Source organism: Lemur catta, chromosome 3 (genome assembly GCF_020740605.2).
Source record: "Lemur catta isolate mLemCat1 chromosome 3, mLemCat1.pri, whole genome shotgun sequence".
Taxonomy (NCBI): domain Eukaryota; kingdom Metazoa; phylum Chordata; class Mammalia; order Primates; family Lemuridae; genus Lemur; species Lemur catta.
In genome coordinates this window covers 61,907,790-61,929,188 of record NC_059130.1, presented here as the reverse complement: position 1 = coordinate 61,929,188, position 21,399 = coordinate 61,907,790, and the positions used below count along the sequence as shown (strand labels likewise).

At 35.2% G+C, this 21,399-nt stretch overlaps 1 non-coding gene across 1 annotated transcript; it reads right to left on the bottom strand.

Annotated features, from left to right (window-relative positions):
- Window positions 1–5,645: 5,645 nt before the first annotated feature.
- Window positions 5,646–5,808, bottom strand: LOC123636066. Its single transcript, XR_006734306.1, has one exon. It is a non-coding gene; the product is annotated as a U1 spliceosomal RNA (small nuclear RNA).
- Between the last annotated feature and the right edge of the window lie 15,591 nt (window positions 5,809–21,399).

Below are 21,399 nucleotides of genomic sequence, written 5' to 3'. Positions count from 1 at the left end.
GGAGGAAGAGAAGGAGGTTTCCTAGGCAGAGAGGAACATATTCTGCAAAGGGAAATAGCAAGTATCATATAAAGCAAAGAGATATGAACCCTAAGTATCCCTCTACAATTGAGAAGAAGAAAGAGGGAGCTTGAAAGGAAAATAGAAATCACATTATTTAGCTGAGAGCATTTGGTTGGGATGTGAGGAATGGATTAGAATCCTAAGGAGACTTAATAAGGGAGCATACATGGTTAAGAATAACCAATTGAACTCTGAAGATAAGGAAAACGAGGGGGAGCTAACTTCATTAATAGAAAGAATATGCTATTTTGGAAAGGATAACTATATTAACAGGACAAAAAGAAACCCGAGAAGCATATTCAAGCATATATAAAAGTTGGTATATGGAAAAGGAAAATTTCAAGTCTGTATATAAAAAAAGCAGTAATTCAATAAATGAACAAAAGTTTCTGAGATAATTGGTTAAACGTTTGGGAAAAATTAAATTAGAACTTGATGTTACATGTCCAAATAAATTCCAAATGATGCAACAATTTAAACATAAAAGCATGAAATCTTTAAACAGCTAAAAATATACATAAATAATTACTTCAGAGTGAGGACGTTTTCTCTGAGCATAAGTTCAAAAGAATGGAGAAAGAAACAATTGATATATTTGGCTTGTTGAAAAGAAGGAGGGGAAAGAGAACAGGGAGAAGTAGAAGAAGAGGAAGAGGGAAATAAAAGAAAATCGGTTAGAGATATCTGCCCTAGTTTCGATGCCACTACATTCATTTGCACTCGAATCTTATTTTCCTGTAATTCTCATTTCAGCAAATTGTATTCTTATCTACCTATTCACACAAATCAAACCCACAGAAGTCATGCCGGACTCTTCGCTTTTCCCTGTTTTTGCACATACAATCTGTCATCAAGTATTGACTGTTTTATCAACGAAAATAGATTTTAAATCTATCTACTTCTCTCTATTTCTCCTGCCATCACCCTAATCCAAAAGTCCATCTCTAAATTCCTGTCATTGCTTGCTAAATGGTTTCCTGCTGCTACATTTGGTGTTGTAAGATCCATTCTCCAATAGCAACCAGGGTGCTTAAAATGCTACTGTGATGTCTACCATTCACTTGCTTAACGTTTATTGAGAACCTACTATGTGCCGGGATTATACTGGAATTTGAGGCTAAAGCAGTAGACAAAACAATTAAAAAACACACCCTCATGGAATTGACACTCTAGTAGAAGCAAAGTGCAAGGGGAGACAATAAAAATTTAGCCAAGTAGTATTTTAAATTATAAGGACTATTAAAAATGTAAAATAGGAAAAACAAAAAAGGGACATAGGGACTGCCTGGGAAGTCATCTTCAGCAGTTGTGCGCTTGGTGCACTGCATAGCAGCTTGGCAGATGGGATAAGAGAAATGGAAATCTCAGGGAGGTAATTTTTCTAATTCTTTTGCTGAGATGGGGATCCTTTTTCAAATATATCTGCCCATAGTGAGTATCTTTTTCTAATATACCCAAATGCATAGTTTATGGGCCATACAGATGGTTTGGTTTTAAAAGACTGGCTGATATGTTAAGAACAGAGTGCAAGGTTAAATACAGGGATATAATTTATGAGATTATTATAAAATTCCAGGTGAAAAGTTATGGCAGCTTGAACAGGACTATAGTGGTAGAAGCTGTGAGAAGTGGTCAGATTCTGGATATATTGTGAAGACAGAGGAAACAAAAAATCTGCTGTTGGATTGTATATGGGAACTTCCAAATCTACCCTCTTTCCCATTGCCAGCAGAGCCATACTCAATTCTAGCCTTCCAACCTCTTGGACCTCATCTTTAGCCACTCTCCCTGATGCTCAGAAAACTTCAAATGCATTGCCCTTCTTTCCTACCCTTAAAGCATCTAAGCACATTTTCTATCCAGGGTCTTGGCATTTGCCATTCTCTACCATGAACCCCTCTTCCCCAGGGTATGTATATGGTTTACTCATTCTCATTAGTCAATCAGCTCAAATGTCACCTGCACAGGGCTACCAGCCCTGATCATCCTACATAAAATATTCGTTGCAGGCATCATTATCCTTTCTCTCTATATAATTTCTTGCTATTACTAATAAGTACTTATTTATTTGTGTTGTCAGTCATACTAGAGTGTAAGATTCATGCAATTAGGAACATTATTTTGACCTAAAATAGTGCCCAAGCAACAGTATCTGTTCAAAAAAAAGTTTTGTTTCCTGAATTGAATTATCGCACAGCATCCATTTACCTTAGAGCTTTCATTGTCACTCATATTTTTGACTACTGACCCCAAATCAGAAGTCTGCCCCTTTCGAAAGAAATTTAGTGCTAGTGAAGTGCACTTACATTGCACAAAGTTATGAAGAGGGTAAAAGTATCTTAGCTTCCTCTACCCCATTCCCTCTGAAGGTGCCTAGGGAATATTAGGGTGGACAATGGTATGTATTCATTTTCAATTTCCAAATGCTGCCTTTTTTTTTTACTATCTTGGAAATTACTTTATGTTGATAGTGCCCAGTTAAATCAGAGATTATAAAAAATTGGGAAGATGAAGATAAAGCATGCTTATATTAATCAGAGGCAATCATTCAGAATGAAGTATGTTACTTCTAAGTCAATAATATAATATTTTGTTATCACATACTGAACATCAATTATGTACATGAAGTGTACATAATTGTCTATTTATAAGCCCTGCCTAGGGGTAGTTTAATTCTATTGCCAAGCTGCTAGAAATTCAATTGATGCAGTGCAAATTAATGGTCAATGCTTATAATACAAAGTTTATGAGATTTAGATCCAAAACAGAGGCTGTTGCAAATAACATTTCAATTATTAGTTCTCCTGGTGGTCTTTAATAAAAGAGATAAAATAGTTATCATTCTAAAGCCCTGGTTAGGTTCAAATTTTCTTAATGTGGCTATATTAAAGAAGTTGCAGAGATTTAGAGTGTATTTCTCTATGTAAATATCTCAGTTATTTCAAATTCTTTTGTGTGCTAATTGATATGTAGGAAAGCAATTTAAAATAATAAGCCATTCTTCAGATAACCACAGTAAAATAGATAGTTTGGGCTTATTACTTTCTACTCTGCTCCCAAAACAACAAAGCCACATTGAAATTACCAGAATACTTACCTTGGAAAATAACTCCTGAGCCGGCAGTTGCTAGAAATAAGGGGTCAAACGGTTTTTTGCAAACTCAGAAAAAAAAAAAAAGCCACTCAAAATATAGAGTCAAGGTGAACTTTGAAAGATTCCATCTGAATTTGTACAAATATTTAGCAAAGTCTGTATGAGTGAGCAAGGAGATAAGAATACATATTCCAACTCTGTAAGGTGGGAAAGATGGGAAAAACGGGAAATGGTGACAGAGAGAAATGTATTTATCCTGCAATCTGCTAAATATGATCTCACTTCCTGGGTATTCCTATCCCACTATCCCAGTGTCTAACCCATATCTTACTACAAGTGCCTTCTACCTTCTCTCTGTTAGTCTTACCTTCTTAAAATTCACTCTTCTTACTTAAGCCAAAAGTGTATTATGTCAAATCATATGAAATTGCCATCTAGACACCATATTCTGTAAGTAACTTGCTTAAAACCAAGGTTTGACCATCCTGAGTTTTCTTCTATATTAGCATTTACCCCGTTCTATGGAAGTATTCACATACCCATCTCTCTCGCAGGACTCAAGTGCAGGAACTGCCTCAAAGGCAGGAACTATCCTATTCATGTCGTATTACCAATGCCTAGCAGAATGCCTGGCATTAGGGTAAATATTCAGAAATATCAGTTGTGCTGAACTGATACAAGAGAAGTTTTAATTTTTTTAACTCATTATTTTTGTTTTGTTTTTCAGTAATTTTCCACCAATGAAAATAAACAGGGAGTTTGGAATTAAAATGCTCTCCAAATCCATATATACTTCTACAAGCATGTTTTAAAATATAGTTTATTTTACATGGGGTGGTCTAGATCTGCAAACTATTAAAATATATGTATATTTAATATTATTAAAATATTTTGAGTTACAAACTTTTAAGTTTTAGTTAAAACTAAAACTCTTAAAATCATCACTGCTTGTTCTAGCTCATTTCCAAGGTGGCTTCAGCGTAGGATGTTTGTTTTGTCTCGTTTTCATCTTTAACATTACACAAAGACAATAGGGACATTTTTTAAAGTTTATGACAATAGAAGATATCTACTACAAAAGATCTTTTATTCTTGGAATTTTATTGTATTATTACAAAATTTAAAGACATAAATGACTTTAAAAGATATACTTTAGTGTTTACCTGCACTATGATAATTGTGTGATTAAGACTGGAGCAGGATGGACATGTCTTGAAAAGAAGGAACCTCTTAATTATTTTTCATAGACTGCCATCCACCTCTAGTCTGGGTGACTCTCATCTGCTGCATACCTTCAGTCCCCTATTGACAGTGGTGTAGTATCAGTGCTACTTTTCATGGAGAACTGCACGATTTTTGTGAGTCTCTAGAGCCAACTATTGACTTGTAAGTCTCCATAAAGCTCTACAAAGCATCAGCTACTCTTGAACAAAAAGCATTGTTCAGCCAGTGTCCCTGGAGAATAACTGCATAAACAAACCTCTCTTGGAGATCAGCATGCCATTGAAATACAATTTGCACCTGGTGGCAAAAGTTGCAAAAAGTCAATACTTGATGAGGGAGAACTTTTTAAAATCCTTGAAACAGCAGAGCGGCTCAAGGCTATTTGTTGTATTTGCAATAAAAGTGTAATCCAGTGTAATATGCAGGTAGTTACCAGCTACAGAAAGCCAGCTGTGATACTATTGAACAACATCCCTCTCTCCCACCAAATGAACTGTTAAGAGAATAAATAGAACTGGTAAAGGACTAACAAGAAATTTGGGAGAAAAAAAAAAAAAAAAACTTCAGAAATGGTTACACATCAGAGTTATTCTAGAAGCTGTAACAATGACAGAAATCTTGGTGATTCTACAATGTACATTTCAGATACTTAATTCTAGGTTTGGGCGATGCCCGAAGAGGAAAAGCTGCTTGTGTGCTGAAAGAAACTTTGGCAGGGAAACATTAAAAACTATACAAAACTTATTTATTTAAAAAAAATTGGAAGCAAGCATGTTTGTTAGAAATACTACATTTTGTGTTTTTATAAACCTTATGTTACTACCATCTGTAACACACTTTTCTGGAATCTAGCTAGTTTAATTTGGAGTTGATGTTAGTTCACTACATGAATTTTCACACAAAACATTCCCTTATCTGTAGTTATGGTTTCTGGCTAATATTTCATTATTCCATGCAAAATGATAGACGAGATATATTGTACCTTAAAATCTCCAGTGCTTTCAGAGATAGGGTTTATTCAATGAGGGTATGAAAAGATTAGAAATGATTAAATATCTGAAGAATAAAGAAAGCCCAAGGTCTTAAGTTCACATGTTGAATATTTTTTTTAATTTTGCTAAGAGATAATGATTCAAATGAAAAATTTTACAAATGTTCTAGTTCCTCTAGTGTTTATAGTTTTTATTTCTAAATGAAATCTCACAGCATGAAGACATTTTCATGCTATCACTGAGAAATACACAACAGAGCCCCCTTTTTCTTTCAAGGGAAAGAGTGAATGCAGCCCCCCACTACCACAAATTATGCAGCTGGGTTTCCCACATTTGGGGAAATCTCAGGGGTCAGCACATCAGGAGTGCAGTGATAAGCCTCTCCCTGGGAAAACCACCTTAGTAATCAAGGTGTCTCCCCTGCTAGGTAAGTACAGCAGAGCCCTTTAAACACTTAAATTTGAAGTTGTTTTTGTCTTAGCTAATTGATTGCTGGTTAATTTTTTCTGTAAATTTGGCTGGTTCTTTTGAATTGTGTGATATTTATTAAAACAAAAATTAGATATAGAAGTTCTGTAATTGGAAAACTCTTTGACACTGGAAATAATGAAGGCTCAAGACGTAGAACTTTAATAATTTGGATATGGTTTCTCTAGTAAAGGCAGAACAGTAGGGAAATAGAGTTGCTTTGAATGGGCAGATAATAAGCTCAGTGAGGACATATTGCATTTGAGATTTGAGTGGGATTTTCAAGTGTAAATATCTTGAAGCCATTTGAAATATGAACCTAGAAATGAATACAGAAAGCAGAAATGGCGATTGGAGTTCTATGTATTAGTGTAGGCATAGAAGTCAGAACCTTTGGGGAAAAAAGAGCTCTCCCTATTAGATAGAGATTTATTTAAAAAGAAAAAACTAAGATAAGTAGAACTGAGTCTTAGAGAATGTGCACAATTAAAATATATAAAGAGGACAAAAATATAAGAAATATTAGAGAGAGAAGAACTGGTGGCTGCTCTGAAAACCATTCAGAAAAATGTTTCAAAAATGGCCATTCTCAGTGTTCAAAGGAGAAATCATTGGAAGGAAGAGAGAAAAAAATTAGAATAAATTAGAGATTGTTTATTATCCTCAAGAACCTTTGTAATATAGCAGGTATTTGCCCTTCTTTCAAATACAAATGGCTTCGTAGATGTCATGGATTTGTTAAGAACAGATATCTTCTGTAGAAGACATGCAGACAGGTATGTCACTTGTCATGACTTTTGTCTTGTCTTGTTAAAGGGAGTGTATTTTTTGACATTTATTGGTAAATCATTTGTAATATGTCTTCTGTATTGAGTTGTTTAACAGACAAGCATAACTACCTGGTTCAAATGTTATTTAAAACTAAGGGACAATTTTTAGCATTTTTTTATTTAAACAAATGAAAGTAAGTGATAAAATTGGTGTCACCAGGATATAGACATGACTTTATGAGACGAATTTGCCCGGTCTTTCAAAGGAGTAATTTAATCTAAGATTTTACTTGAAAAAGTAGTGAACAGACTGTTGAGTTTATATTAAAAAAAATTCAAGAAATCATGGCTTCAGATAATATAGCTAAACTTAAAATGAGACCAAGTAATGACATTTTATAGAAGATACATATTTTCTTCTAAAAATTTCCATTTTCTGTCAGCTTCTTTTCATGTCATATTGGCTTTTGTATCATTGTTCATTATTTCTAACTTGGGAAAAGTACGTGGTGCTAACTTTTTTCTACTATAATTTTAAAATGAACTAAGACATCTTAACATTAGTTCTGGTTTCTTAAGACTGATGTAACAGAAGTGATTTTTTTCACAAATCCCTTCCATACATTTTTTCCCAAAGAAAACATATTTAAATTAGTGCTTTATAATATAGCTTAGTATGTATGTTTTATTCAGTATTTTAATTATTAAATACTCTGGGCTTTAATATTATGCAAAAGTCTCAGTAATTTTCAAAGAACTACTAAGAAATTGTGTATCCATGTTAATTGATGCATACTTCAATTATTCCACTTGACTATCTGTTCTTTAAATGCTGTGTCTTTCATTTATATATACTCCAAAGCATACTCAGTGTATGGTTAGTATACAGTAGGTGCTCAATTAATGTTTGTGGAGCAAATCAATGGATTACTATTTCTTTATATGTGTGAAATATGTGTCTCACACGTTCAGATATATAGGAGATTATATATATATGCATAATATATCTTGTGAATACTCCTATGGATATAGCCCAGTGCTATAGGAGGATTTGAATAAATACCTACTGAATTTAATTAAATAATCTAATTTAAAAGTTTCACATAAAACCACTCCACATTCCCTTCTTACCTCTTTAATAGAACTCCATTCCTACTCCACAACACAATATACTTTTCCTAGTTTAATTCCTAACCATTATTTTGTTTATTCAGATATTTCATTTAGTTTGTTTAATTCACCATATCTGCAGCAATTTGTAAATACTGACTACAGTCTTTATTGAACTCTGAAAATAAGCCAGTACCTCAGTATAGAGAGGGATGACAAAGGGTTAGCCAGGGAATCAGTGACTTGGGCTATGATCTCTGATCTTCCAGGGAGGTGTTTCACTTCCTTTGTCCTCAGTTACCCCAACTACACACTGAGAGTGTATGAGTTCTTTTCAATTCCCTTATCATATCAAGATTTAAGAAATAATAACAAAACAGTGAATTCTCAGTAGAAACTTTGCCCATATGCTTAATAAAATCTGAATTTAACTATATATTTTATAGGCCCAGTCTTTTGTTTTATTTTTGCTCATTAAGTGGAAAAGTTTTGAACACAATCTCTTCTGAAACATCCTTGATAATTTAACCAGAATGTATTTGATAAATGACTTATGTTTCTAATATTAATTATGGCCAGAGGCAATGTTATGGGGGATTGTTTCAGATTTGAAAACAAATCAAATAATATGTAAGTTCCAAATAGGTTTATCTTTTCAAAAAGAATGAATGACTTTTTCATGTTCTATTTTTTGCTTGTATTGGAATGCATAGATTTATATTTGTTCTTCTCTTTCTAAATAGAGGTCTCATAATACAAGTTAGCATTGTGTTCAGAAAGAATTACAAGTCTCATATAGCTGTCAGGCACTTTCAACTTTCTTAATATGTTTCCACACTTATTAACTCATTTCATTTTCTCAAAAAGTCATGAGAAGTAAATAGAGCAAACATTAATTTTTTTGTTTATAAAATTGAGAGAAGGAGGCATATTGCATGTGAATAATTGCTCTGAGAAAAGCAGGGAGTAGAATGTCCCTTGACCCTCAGACCTCCAGTCCTGGGCCTCAGTACTAATTCCAGCAGAAATCAGTCTGGTTCTAGAGTCTGGGTGCAGATGGAATAGACAGAGAGAATATAAGTATGAGTTGAAGAACATGAGACACTTCTGGAAATTTCCATAAGTAAGACAGGTCCAACTGTCATCAAGGAAGCACCAGAGGTTATTGTGCCATGGACATTAATATATATGAGGTCCTCATTTGTACACATACAAGAAAAGCCTAGGAATATTACTGGTGACAACACTGGTGGACCAGATATTTGTAGATGACAAATCTTCCTGTCTTCAAATAATTGTCTCACCACAAGAGAACTTCTCTCTCTTTTGCATAGCTAAAGGTACATTATTATACACTTTCAAATGTTAAGTATTCTTATCTCATACACACACACACACAATAAAAGTACACAAAATAACATAACGACATTTTTGGAGGTGATGGATATGTTTACCATGTGGTGATGGAATCATGGGTCTAATCTTATCAAAATGTATATATTAAATATATGCAATTTTTTGTACTTCAATTATACTTTAATAAATCTTAAAAAGAATACAATTATCACAGAATTTTTCAGAAGAAAATATCAAACACGTTTATCCTTAGTACTCTCTGCTTTACTCTACAAAAATAATATAACTAGTTTAACCAAAGTTGACAGCAGCACAGTGGGTCTTAGCCATCCAAAATTTTAGAGTTGGCTATTGAATCAATTCCTGGAGGTTGCTTATGTAAAGCTCATTGCAACAGCAGCCCATGAACTTTACACCTCATTGTGCAAAAGCCTGTTTGGAAATGTTAAGCCTTTGGCAAGATACAGGATCTCTAAATCATCCTTGCATGGTTTAGAAATTCTTGTTCATGAACAGAACCAATAGCAATACCGTGCCATATTTTCAGCGTTGCCACTGTGTTCCATTAAAGGAAATCACCATGTCCAGATCTTGCAGGGAGCAGCATTCAAGTTTCTATCAAATAAAATGGAATGTCAAGAGTTTCAACAATTTTACTAAGAAAGTATCTGGGATAGAGAATGAGCACTTAACATCAAAATTAGAGGAAGGATTATGACCTGATAGTATTTTCCTCTATTATTACTATGATCAATAGACTTGGCTTTTCAGTGTTTGTAAATGTCTATGATACCTGGACTTCGGAATCACACATACCGGAGATTTGATCATGACTTTATGTCATCATTTATTTAGGTCAGGTTTGTCGAGCACTTACTATTAGTCAGGCACTGTTCTAGATAACAAAATTACAGTGATGAGCTGACAAACACTGAGGCACTGTTTAGTGGGGAAGACAGACATTAAACAAAATAATCCCACAAATAATTCATAAGTGAAATGTGAATAATGATTTGAAGAAGAGGCCGCTATAAGGAAACCTCAGGGACACAAACTTTCCGAGAGCAGAGCGGAGGTTGCCTGATAAGATACAGAATGTCCAGCTGAATTTGAATTTCAAATAAATAATTTTTAGTATAAATATGTCCAAAATATTGCATGGTATATACTTTTGCTGAAAAAATATAAATATGTATCATATATAAATATACATTTACATTTATAAATAAAAATATATTTTTAGCTTTTTCTTCTTGAATTTGCCAGTGCCAGGTAAGGAGTGCTGATCTCTAGTCCTGCGCAGGTATATGGGAGTCTGGAAAGGCCTCCCTGAGGAAGAAACATTTATAACCAACCCTAAGGGATGAATAGCAATTGGAACACAAAGAGGCAAGGAAGAAGAATATTCCAAATACATGAAGTATAGGATTGGACAACTCTGAAAGTGCAGGAACATTTGTGGCCCTCCGGGGCACAGAAATGGCCAGGCGTGGAAGCCCAGTGGGCTAGAGGGGCAAGCCAGTGAAGAGTGGGATGGCAAAGGACCACGTGGTCCCATCATCCATGGTTTTTCCTAACATAGGCTGACACACCGACTTCTCTAATCTTCAGTTCCCACACAGGTATGCTAAGATAAGAAATAATAAGGACCTCTGAGGGATGTTTGGAGGATTAACATGAGGAATGCCATGTGTTAGAGCGGGTGCAGAGCTGACCCTGAACAAACATTTGGTGACTCTTTCTCATAATGTTCATTGTTTCATGTGAGATGTTTTCTACTAGCTTTCATGTTTCCCCAGCTTAAGGGTTGACTTTTAACCATATCTGCTCTTCTGTACTTCAGTTGCCTGGGGTATTACTGTATTAAATCTGAACTTAGGAACAATTTTTGCCAGTGGGACATCTACATATCTTGGAAGTGATTATTATTTCTGGGTTCTCCACTTTCTCCCAGGAATACATCTCATTCACCAATACCAGCCCCAAATGTTTCCCCTGTTTTTCTATCATATGGAAAATTTTAAATGCATTCTTTTTCAGGGGTTATTTTGCAGACTACCTTGAAATGCTTTCTAGGGTTTTAAGCTAGAATGGTATAATATTGGGGGGAAAGTATCACCTTTCCTAATATCCTGGCCTCCTCCCCTCAACTGCTCGCCACCCCAGAGACAACTTCTGTCTAGAGCTCCGACATGCTGATTTTGAGTGAGTAAGTGGGCCTGGGAGTGGCAGCACTGGGCCAGAACTCTCAGTGATGAATGTCAGCACAGCGGCCGCAGTCTTTCTGCCAGACAGGAGGCTAACAGGCAAACGGCAGGGAGCTCACAAGCTTGGAGGGGCTTGTTAGACAGAGTTCAAAATTTTGGTGAACATCTCTCTGCCATTCCACAGAACAGCTGCAGCTTCGACAGTGGGGGTCTTCATACTGATTTTTCAAAATGCTCCCCCTCCAGAATGTAATGTCATATTATACTGTTAAATGCCCTGAATCACAGTATATCGTCATCCATCATACTCCACCCTCACCATTTGTTGCAAAGTTGCTAATTTGGCTGGAGACTATTTCACTTATTAAAATGAGTTTTCTCTCATTTTCTTTTTTTCTGAGAATTTGTCAACTTTCTGTTTATAGAACTTTCCTGTGTGACTCAAACACAGAAGCCTGTACCAATTTAGGTATTCACCACTTTAGTTCACGCTAAGGTATGGTATGAATTAAGGTATTCACCACTTTAATTTCATACCAAGAAATAAGTGATTTCTTTAGGGAGAAAGATTCTAAAAATTTAGGCTAGACAAGAGTGATCTACTTATAAAAATATTTCACCCATTGGATAAGGATAAAATTTGCTCATTCAACAATGAAGTTTTGAGGATCTACCATGTGTCTGTTCTGGACACTGGAGCTAAAACAATGAACAAGACAAAGTCTTTGCCCTTATATAGCTTGCATTCTACTATAGACAAACCATAGATCTGCAAATAAATAAGACATATAGTATAATTCCAGGAAGTAATAAATGATATGAACTAAAAGCAAGATAACATGTTATGGTTCAAATGCATCCCCCAAAATTCACTTTAGAAACTTGATCTCTAATGTGACAGTGTTGGGATGTAGGGCCTAATGGGAGGTGTTTAGGTCATGAGGACGGAGCCATCATGAATAGATTAATGCTATTACAAAACAGCTCATGAGAGAGGGTTCGCATTCTTGCCACCTGGCATTTCCACTTTCCATTGGGATGACACTGCAAAGTTGTCCTCACCAGATGTCAGTGCCTTGATCTAGAACTTCCCAGCCTCCAGAACTGTGAGAAAATAAATTTCTATTTGTTATAAATTATTCAGTCTCAAGTATTCTTTTATAGCAGCATAAAATAGACAGAGACAAAGAGGAAGCCCTGTTGGGGGCAGTGGAGAGGGTAGCTATTCCTGGTGCAGTGGTCAGGGAGGGGTCCACAGAGGCAATGTTAGAACTGAGATCCGAAGGCATGGATGTGCCAGTGGCACATACAGACTTGAGAAGTGTGAAATATTAACATGAGGAACGGATGCATAAGAGTGGGTGCAGAGCTAACACTAAATAAACATTTGTGGACTAGTTCTCATAATGCTCATGCTAGCCATACAAGGGTGAAGAGTATTCTAGGCGTAAGGACAGCAAATATAAGCAGTGGTGCAAGTTGGGTTCCCCAGGAAACAGACCCTGAGAAAGAAATTAGGGTACAAAAGTTTTATTGGTTAGTATCTTAAGACCAGTGGCTGTAGGAGAGAAGAGAAGGAAGCAGGTTTGAGCACAGGGAGAAGTCAAGCTGCAATGAAGCCTCAGTGGGAGCCTCAGCTAACCTGGTAGAGAGCTCTAAAGGTGCAGTGACCCTTAAGAGCAGTTGTGCAATAGGGCAAGAGGTCCAGGCCTTTATATCCTCATGTAGATAAGTCATTTGATGCGGGCTGCCCAAAAAAGGAGATGTGACCCTGTTGGGCAAGGCAGCTCTCTTTAGCCTAGCCAATTGATTAAGAGCTGGGTGCTGAGAAGTCATTCTCCATGGACCTCTCCCCTTTCTGTATGAGCAAGGCACTTTGTTCCTGTAACAAGTCCTTCAGGACTTGAGCAGTGAAACAGAGAGTCCCCCAGAGGGGTAAGGAACTAAATATCATCTGGGGAACTCCTAGATTCCTTTTGATCATACATTCAAATTCTATTCTTATGTCAGTTAATAATAAAACTTTTGTTTCTTTCTTTGGTATAAAAATAGGAAGATCTTGAGCCATTAAATATGAACCATTATGTAAGTGCAGTATTAATTCAATTAAACAAATATTTTTTGAAATGCTTGTACATATGCATTTGTCCTCAAAGAGCTTAAAAGCTACTGGTAGAAGCAAAGATAGAGCCAACTCACTATAATCAATAATGCAAGATCAGATGAACTAAGTAGTAAATAATAACAAAGTATTTCAAAACACAAAGCATAGAAGATATTTAAAAATGAAAGGCAGTATAATTAAACAGAGGAAATGTTGAAATGCAGAGGACATTCTTTAAGTGGAATTTTGATGTGTTGGAATGGAGAAGGCTTCTAAGTTGAATCAAACAGGTGAGCTGGCCTGAAGGCATGGAGTGATTGATGGTCAATAGGTAGGATGGCTGGGAGAGAAAGGCTGTGCAGGATGCAGAGAGGTGGGATGTGAAAGATAGATAATTCATACTTGGAATGGTGCAGGCTTTTGATTCCCTGCTAAAAAATTCAGACTTGATTTTTTAGGTTAGTATCTCAAAAATGTGGCTCATGGCATACCTGCATTAGGACCATGTGGCACATTTGTTAAAAATTCAGACTTCCATACTCCAGTCTATACTTTCTGAATCAGAGTTTCAGGGGTTAGTGGCCTGAGATCTGCAGTTTTTACAGGCTCCCCACTACAGTTAGAGAATGTGCTCTAGACAATGGAAAATCACAAAAAAAACCTCATTTCTCTGTCTCTATAACTCTACAGTATTTATGTGGGATTTTTTTTAAAAAATACTTAGTCTTAAACTGAAACATTCCAGAAATTATGGCCTCAAAATATTATGTTTGTAGCAAAAAAATAGTGGTTTAATATACTATATTTGTCCATTTCCATTCATGCAGAACATCCCAAGACCTTTCTGCTCTTGCCAAAAACTAGTTACTTTTATAAGATGCTCAGAGATTGTTGTCAGTCCTGTAGTTGTTATTCTCTAGTCTTAGTGGGCATTTTCATTTTTCCTTTCTTCTAGTCATAAGAATCATTTTACAGCAGAATGAAAGAAGTATCTTCGGGGTCCTTGGAGACTATGTTTTCTGAGTTGCAGTTGTAGCAGGGAGTTTATTTTTTTGTTTATGATCTGTAAATTTCCTCCCAAATATCTGATAGGTTTCAGATCCCTTAGCAGCCAGTCTAATCTTTTATTTTTCACTTACAAGTCAGACCAACAATTTGAAATTTTTTCCAAAGAACTCTTTTCCCTTGTTTCATTCATAAGCACTTGTTTTTTACCTGCTTCATTTTAGAAATCCCTTGTTAATATTTTCTTCTATTGTGGTCTTATTTTCCTTAGGAACTTATGTCAGGGATGTGCACACTAATGGCAAAGTGATGTATTTTATAAAGCATATCAGTTTCCTCACCTTCCTTATTTATTAGCAGTAGAATTGTCACAGTAGCAATGTAAATAGTGTGTAAATAATGATGCCTCTCTTTCCTCCTTTTTCCTTTCCCAAATCATAATCTGACTATTTTGACATCCATTGTCACATCTTGTTTCCCCAAATTTCCTCTGTGGTAGGAGAAAAAATTTTTACTCTCCTTTGGCCGAAAAGTCAAACATGGATATGGACAAGATTAAGGAAATTCCCCCAAAGTCATGTAATAAGGGATTGAGTGAAAGGGAGAAGTCATACTCCCTCTGGCTTTGAAGGTGTGGTGAAATCAAATTTAACAAGTGGACATTTACAGTTCCATCTTTGCCAGATCCAAGATGCAAAATCCAGAGAAGGGAGATCAGAAGTGGAGAGTGAAAGACTATAAAGGTGGTGAGAGAATATGTGAGAGAAATTGGTTGGATTTTTAAAAGAAATTTAGGATAGAGAAGTAATGGATCTTATGCCTGCGAGAGATATGGGTGGAGAAAAATAATACTATCTTTAAATATTGTTGTGTACTATCTTTCCCTTTTGGATTATGTTAAAATGCCATTAAAATACTTTGGAGGAAAAAAGTGTTTAGTGGACTTGGATCTGTGTTGGATTGTGATTTCTCTTTGAGACTGGGCCACATGGATCTCTGTATGCACAATTGTTAAAAGTGAAGCCAACACATCAATTCTAAGCAAACAGGCCTTGCAAGTTGGGGAAAAAGAGAAGAGTGTCTGCACCAGTGTCCCTAGAAGAGGGAGAAAATTGGTTCATTCCTGGTGCATGAGGAATGAGTCTTCCCAGAGACAGCTGCTGTAGTATTAATATAAACTCAGACTATAGTGCAAGAACTAGAACCACCCAGACAGGCCAGCTAAACTACAGATAGGGAGGACAGGGCCAAATGGCCAGAGGTATGAAGTGGAGTCATCAACAGTGTTAATAGTAGCAGTGTGGACTCTCTGCCTGAGATTTGACACTTTCCTGGACATAGAGGAATAAAGGGTGTTATTCATATGTTGTTGGAGAGTTAACCCCAAAGCATCAGCTCTGTTGCCATGATAGATGTTGCATACAAGCCTCAGTTGTAGTGTCCCAAGTATTAACTATGATGTAACAATCTACAGTGCCAAATAAATCAAAGTTCTGTGATTCTCTGGCACCCTTCTGCTGGCCTTATTTCTCTGTTCCCCTGAGAGTCAAATTTCTAGAAAGCATTTTATCTTCTCTTTCCCTCACCACCTATAGCCAACCCCACCAGCAAGTGCTGGTGTTTTCGTTACCAGACTCCACATGAAATATGTTCACTGCTTTTCATCTCCACCATGGTTCCCTCTGACCTGACTACTGCAGAGCCTCCGATTGTTTTCCTGGTGAACAATTTATGTCCACATATAGTGTGATTACAAGGAGAAAAAGAGTAATGGTTGGAGAATGCGAGTGCCAGTTCCCTTGATAGTTATATTTTTCATTGTAAAAATCATGAAAATGTAATTCTAGTTTTATGTGTCAGTCCTACAGGCTTGGTAACATGCAGCTGTCCTTGAGAGGTTTATCCATTCCTAGTGTACTGAGAAAAAAGATTTGTAAGACTGAAAGATTGAGGATGTGTCCCAGGACTCTGGTGATGCCATGAAGACACTAACAATGGTGGACTCTGCTGGCAGCTAGTTGGTCTTATCCAGGGCAACACTGTCTCTTGGCTCTCTCTTTTAATTTTTATAGTTACTATTGTGTCTTCATCCTCTTATTTTGCTTCTTTGACCAGGTAATTTTGCATTATAGGTGTTCAAATCACTTGATGGCTTTCCTGTGTTTACTTCAAAGAGCTCCTGAAAACCATTTCTTTCTTTACAAACATAATTGGTTGAATTTTAATAATAATAAGACGTTATTAGACAAGACTCTGTGAAATATTTAACAGAGTGATTTAGTGATGCTGACAATTGACTGAGTTCCAGTGAAAACCACATCTTTATCTGAACTTAATATTCCTTAGTATTGTGAAGGAACCAATCATTGGTAATGGCCGTTATTTCCATAAAGTCTCAAAGATTTTCAAATCAATATGGAGATGTTCATCAACCATCATCATGATCTCATTATCCTTATGTTACTTTTAATATTTTTTTCTTTCTTTATTTTTACTTTATTTGAATTTACCTTTCCTTAATCTGGCTTCTTCATATAGCATTTTAAGAATTTTTTAAAACCACTCTGATTTTATTTATTTGTTACACTCTGAAAACATTGGTATTTTTTGTACACAATGATAAAACGCTGCCTCTCTTAAATCACACAACTATATTCTGTATATTCTTAGCATTTCTTTTAAATATTTTTTGTAGTATTATCTAGCAAAATAAAAATTAAAAACTTGATTACTTGCCCCAGTTTAGTTTGAGCTATTTCATTTATTTTCAATGTATAATATATGTTGCTAAATGCTTCTTTTCTGTGTTTCTTTAGAGTATGTGTTTATTCAGGAGTTTGAAAAAACTCTTAGCTAAACTAAATTGAATCAAACTGTAAAATTTGTTGAACTCGTTCAATTTTATATGTATGTATATATTCATGTGTATCTTACATGATACAGTAAAAAATAGCATTCTAATAGAGCCATGGCACTAAGAAGACCTAGATTAAGGGTGAATTTTGGGCAAGTGCAGTCATTAATTTTTGAATTTCTTTCCCTTTGAATGCTTTTAAAAAATTAATTATTTCAATAATGACAACCATCTAAATTGACTGTAAGGTTCATATTCCTTTGTCTATTTACATATGGAAATCTATGTATAAATGCTATTCTTCTACTATCACCTCTTATATTATTGAAGTAATACTACAATAGTACTTTTGATTTATGCAGCACACTATCTGTAAGTAGTTAGAACTGTTTTATATTATCTTATTCATTCTTTTAACATTGCTGTGAACTATGGAATGAAATGAGTGGCATTTATCATCATCCTCATGTTATAGTTAAAGAAGCCAATGAAAAAGGTGGCTTGGCGTTCCTCAAATGGAAAACTCAACTGGTTGGAAGACAGAAAGAGAGAATACTGGACTCCAAATTTTTGAATCTTCAACAAGTATTAACATATGAACCACAGCTCTATGTGAAAGTCACTAGGCTTTTTTGTAAGTGTGCATGTATAATACAAATACATATATTTTATATCATATGAATGTATATATATTTCATTCTATTCCAAAAATCATAAAAGCAATAATGTTCAGGAAGCTTTTTTTCATTATTATGAACAATCAAGATTTTATATAAATATGTGTGCATGTGTGTATATGTATCTCTCTCACTTAATATCTTTAAGTTTTTGAAAATTCTGCCACTCAATGAAAAGCCATTTTTTTGTTGGAACAAAAACAAAAAAATTCATTCATTTAATGAGGAAAATGATGATTTATTACATCTTTGTACAAAATACCCAAACAATTTGTACAGATAGAAAATATATCAATTTAACAATAAAAACAAATAACAACAAACAATTTGGAAGTAAATTCATTCTCTACATATAACATAGTGAAGATTAATTCTGCTTTTTCTTCTTTCTGCAATATTATCATCATTAATATTTCAACTTCAAGGTGCCTGTAGTTATGCATTTCAAAATAAAATTGTAGCACAGAAAAATATTTTTAGGTAAAACTAAAAATAAAAGTATTCATGAGAAGGCTTTGAAATATTAAAATAACACATATACAATAATGAAATTAATCATAAAATACACTAGCAACATTATTTGGGTTCATGCAAAGATAATATTTTACTCAAATTTATTTCCTTTTAATTAAAAATTGCTGTTTCAGGTAAATTGGTGAATGTGTCTTTGCCTGACCTCAGAATGTCAAATTATCACTTTTTATAACATGTGTAGTCTGTGTGCAAAAAGTCATAACTCCCAAAATTAATAGTTTGAAAAGTGGTGTAACTTCTCAAGAGCCATTATATTGAAAAGTTATCACTTGTATAGTCACTTAGTGAGGTTAAGTTATACCTGGACCAGCAGAGAATATTGTTCTAATGACCTCAGAAATTAAACTCTTTTTAATTTATTAAAAAAGAATTCTAGGAGAAGGAAAAATAGCATTGTGTGGCATGAATTGTGGCTGTATTTTTTAGAAGAAGCGAGGAGGACTTAAGATGCAAAATGTCCAGTGTATAAGGAGAAAGTAATTCTGCCAGAATGGTCCTAGTTGGAAAGACACACCATTTAACACAGTTTGATGATGAGTGTTCCCTTATGCTGCTAAGTTATTGAAAGTCATCATTTTAGGCTGAAAATAATCAGCTTTGACTGGCCCACAGTTTCCAGAGTTGGAAACTGATATTCTCAATAAATAGATATTTTCTCTAAATTTATGGAAGAGAATATGGTCCAGAGCACAAATCCAATCATTTTTTCAATGTAAGCAGTGACTCTCTATAAGAAAGGGCTTCCAGCTTTCTTTAGCAGGGAAGGTCAGGCAGTGATGCAAAGGATTTAATAGAAGTTATTCAATAATAATCTGAAGATCTTGTGCAGCTGACCCAGAGAAGCAGTCATACAAACAAATGTTTGGTACAAAGAAGGGTGCAGATTAAACACCAAGTTTTAACTACGCTATTATATTCTGCTAGAAGGGTGTGCTCAAGTCTATGAAAAAGTCATTTACTCAACTGCCCAGAAACTTTTGGTTAGAGTAATTGTCAGTTATAATCAACTGCTAGAAAGCTTTGCATGGGCATAGCTATTCATATTAATTCACAGTACTCCCATATTTTTTTTATTTCTGAGTTTCATCTACTGGATAATCACGGGCCTAAGCTAGATACATTAAATTTTCATTTTATTTAAATAGAAGTCAATAAACTTTCTCCCGTATTGCCATACAGTTTGATTCATTTGAAGATATATAAAATTTTTGTCTTCCAAATATGTTATTGGCTTCCTTGTGTTTTAGCTTAAAAGAAACCTTTTATTTTTTAAAAAAATACAAAGTTTCTACTACATACTTCCCTCTAAAGTGATTCTCAATTAATAGTAAGCTTATTTAGCACCATATGTACTCACCATCGAATTGGTTTCACTGATCAACACCTAAGCGCCCATATAGGAATAACATTAATCGGGTGTCAGGCAGATGTGGGGGTGGAAGGGTGGGTGTATACATACATAATGAGTGTGATGCGCACCGTCTGGGGGATGGACACGCTTGAAGCTCTGACTCGGGCAGGGGTGCGGGTGGGCAAGGGCAATATACGTAACCAAAACTTTTGTACCCCCATAATATGCTGAAATAAAAAAAAAGTAAAAAAAAATTAGTAAGCTTATTTATTTAATTATATTAGAGCTTTTATGATTAATTATGTTAAATTTAATAAATTTTGGCATTATAATAAATGTTAATATTTACTGTATTATTATTGTTCCAATAATAAGGAGATTAATTTCTTAACATATTGAGTAGCAGCTTGAACATGGTTTCAGAGTTAGGTTGACTGAACTGGCCTGCATCCACCTCCTAACTGGATAGATCTTGGGCATGTTCTTTAACCACCCATGCTTCAGATTTCTCATCCATGAAAAGGAAATTATAATAATAACTACAGTCATGTATTGCATAACACTTTGGTCAGTGACAGACCCTATATATGATAGTGATCTCGTAAGATTATAATATTGTATTTTTACTCTACCTCTTCTATGTTTAGATACACAAATACTTGACATTGTGTTATGGTTGCCTACAGTATTCAGTACAGTAACATGCTGTACAGCTGTGCAGCCTAGGAGCAACAGGCTATACCATATAGCCTAGGTGTACACCATCTAGCTTCGTGTAAGCACACTCCGTGATGTTCAAAAGACAAAATCGCCTAACAATGCATTTCTCAGAATGTATCCCTGTTGTTAAGTGACCTATGCCTGCATATAATAAAGTTGTGTGAGAATTAAATGAGCTAATCTATGTAAACACATGATCAAAGTTCTTGGCATACAGTAAGAGCATGCCAGATTTTAACTATTACTTTTGTAGTATGGATAAATGCCTTTCTAAAATTTAACTGGGAAAGAAATGCTCTCTTATCAAATTTTGTTAGATCAATTTTATTTTAGACTCTGCACTCCATTTCACTGAAAAGTAGGAAATTTTACTTCTTTCAATTGTGGGGTTTCTTTCCACCTCTGAGTTGTGCCATGATGCCGAGATGCCAGAATTTTAGGTAGTACCAATAACGTAGGGATGACTGTCTGGTTACCCATCATCTGTCCACACCAGTTGGCAAAGAAGCACCCCTCACGTCCCTTCATCTCCGCTGCTGTGCTGGGACCTGTTCCAGGCAGAAGAATCTGTGGCAAGTCTGGGACCCGCAGGCTTCCTTTGCTTTCTGCTAAGCCGGGGAGTAAATGCTTATTCCCTGCTCCAGACACATCCTCTACGCTGGGACACCACAGGTCTCTCCCTCATCTTACTCAGTCTTGGAAACTTCTTAAAACAAACGAAGAAACAAACAAACAAAAAATAAACCTGTTAACATCTTGAATGAAGAAATGGGGAAAAAAATTTCAGGGAAAAAGCATAGATTCCATATAACTGGGAAGTCTTTCAACATTATTTAAAAATATACTTGAAATCTATCACTTTAAAGGAAC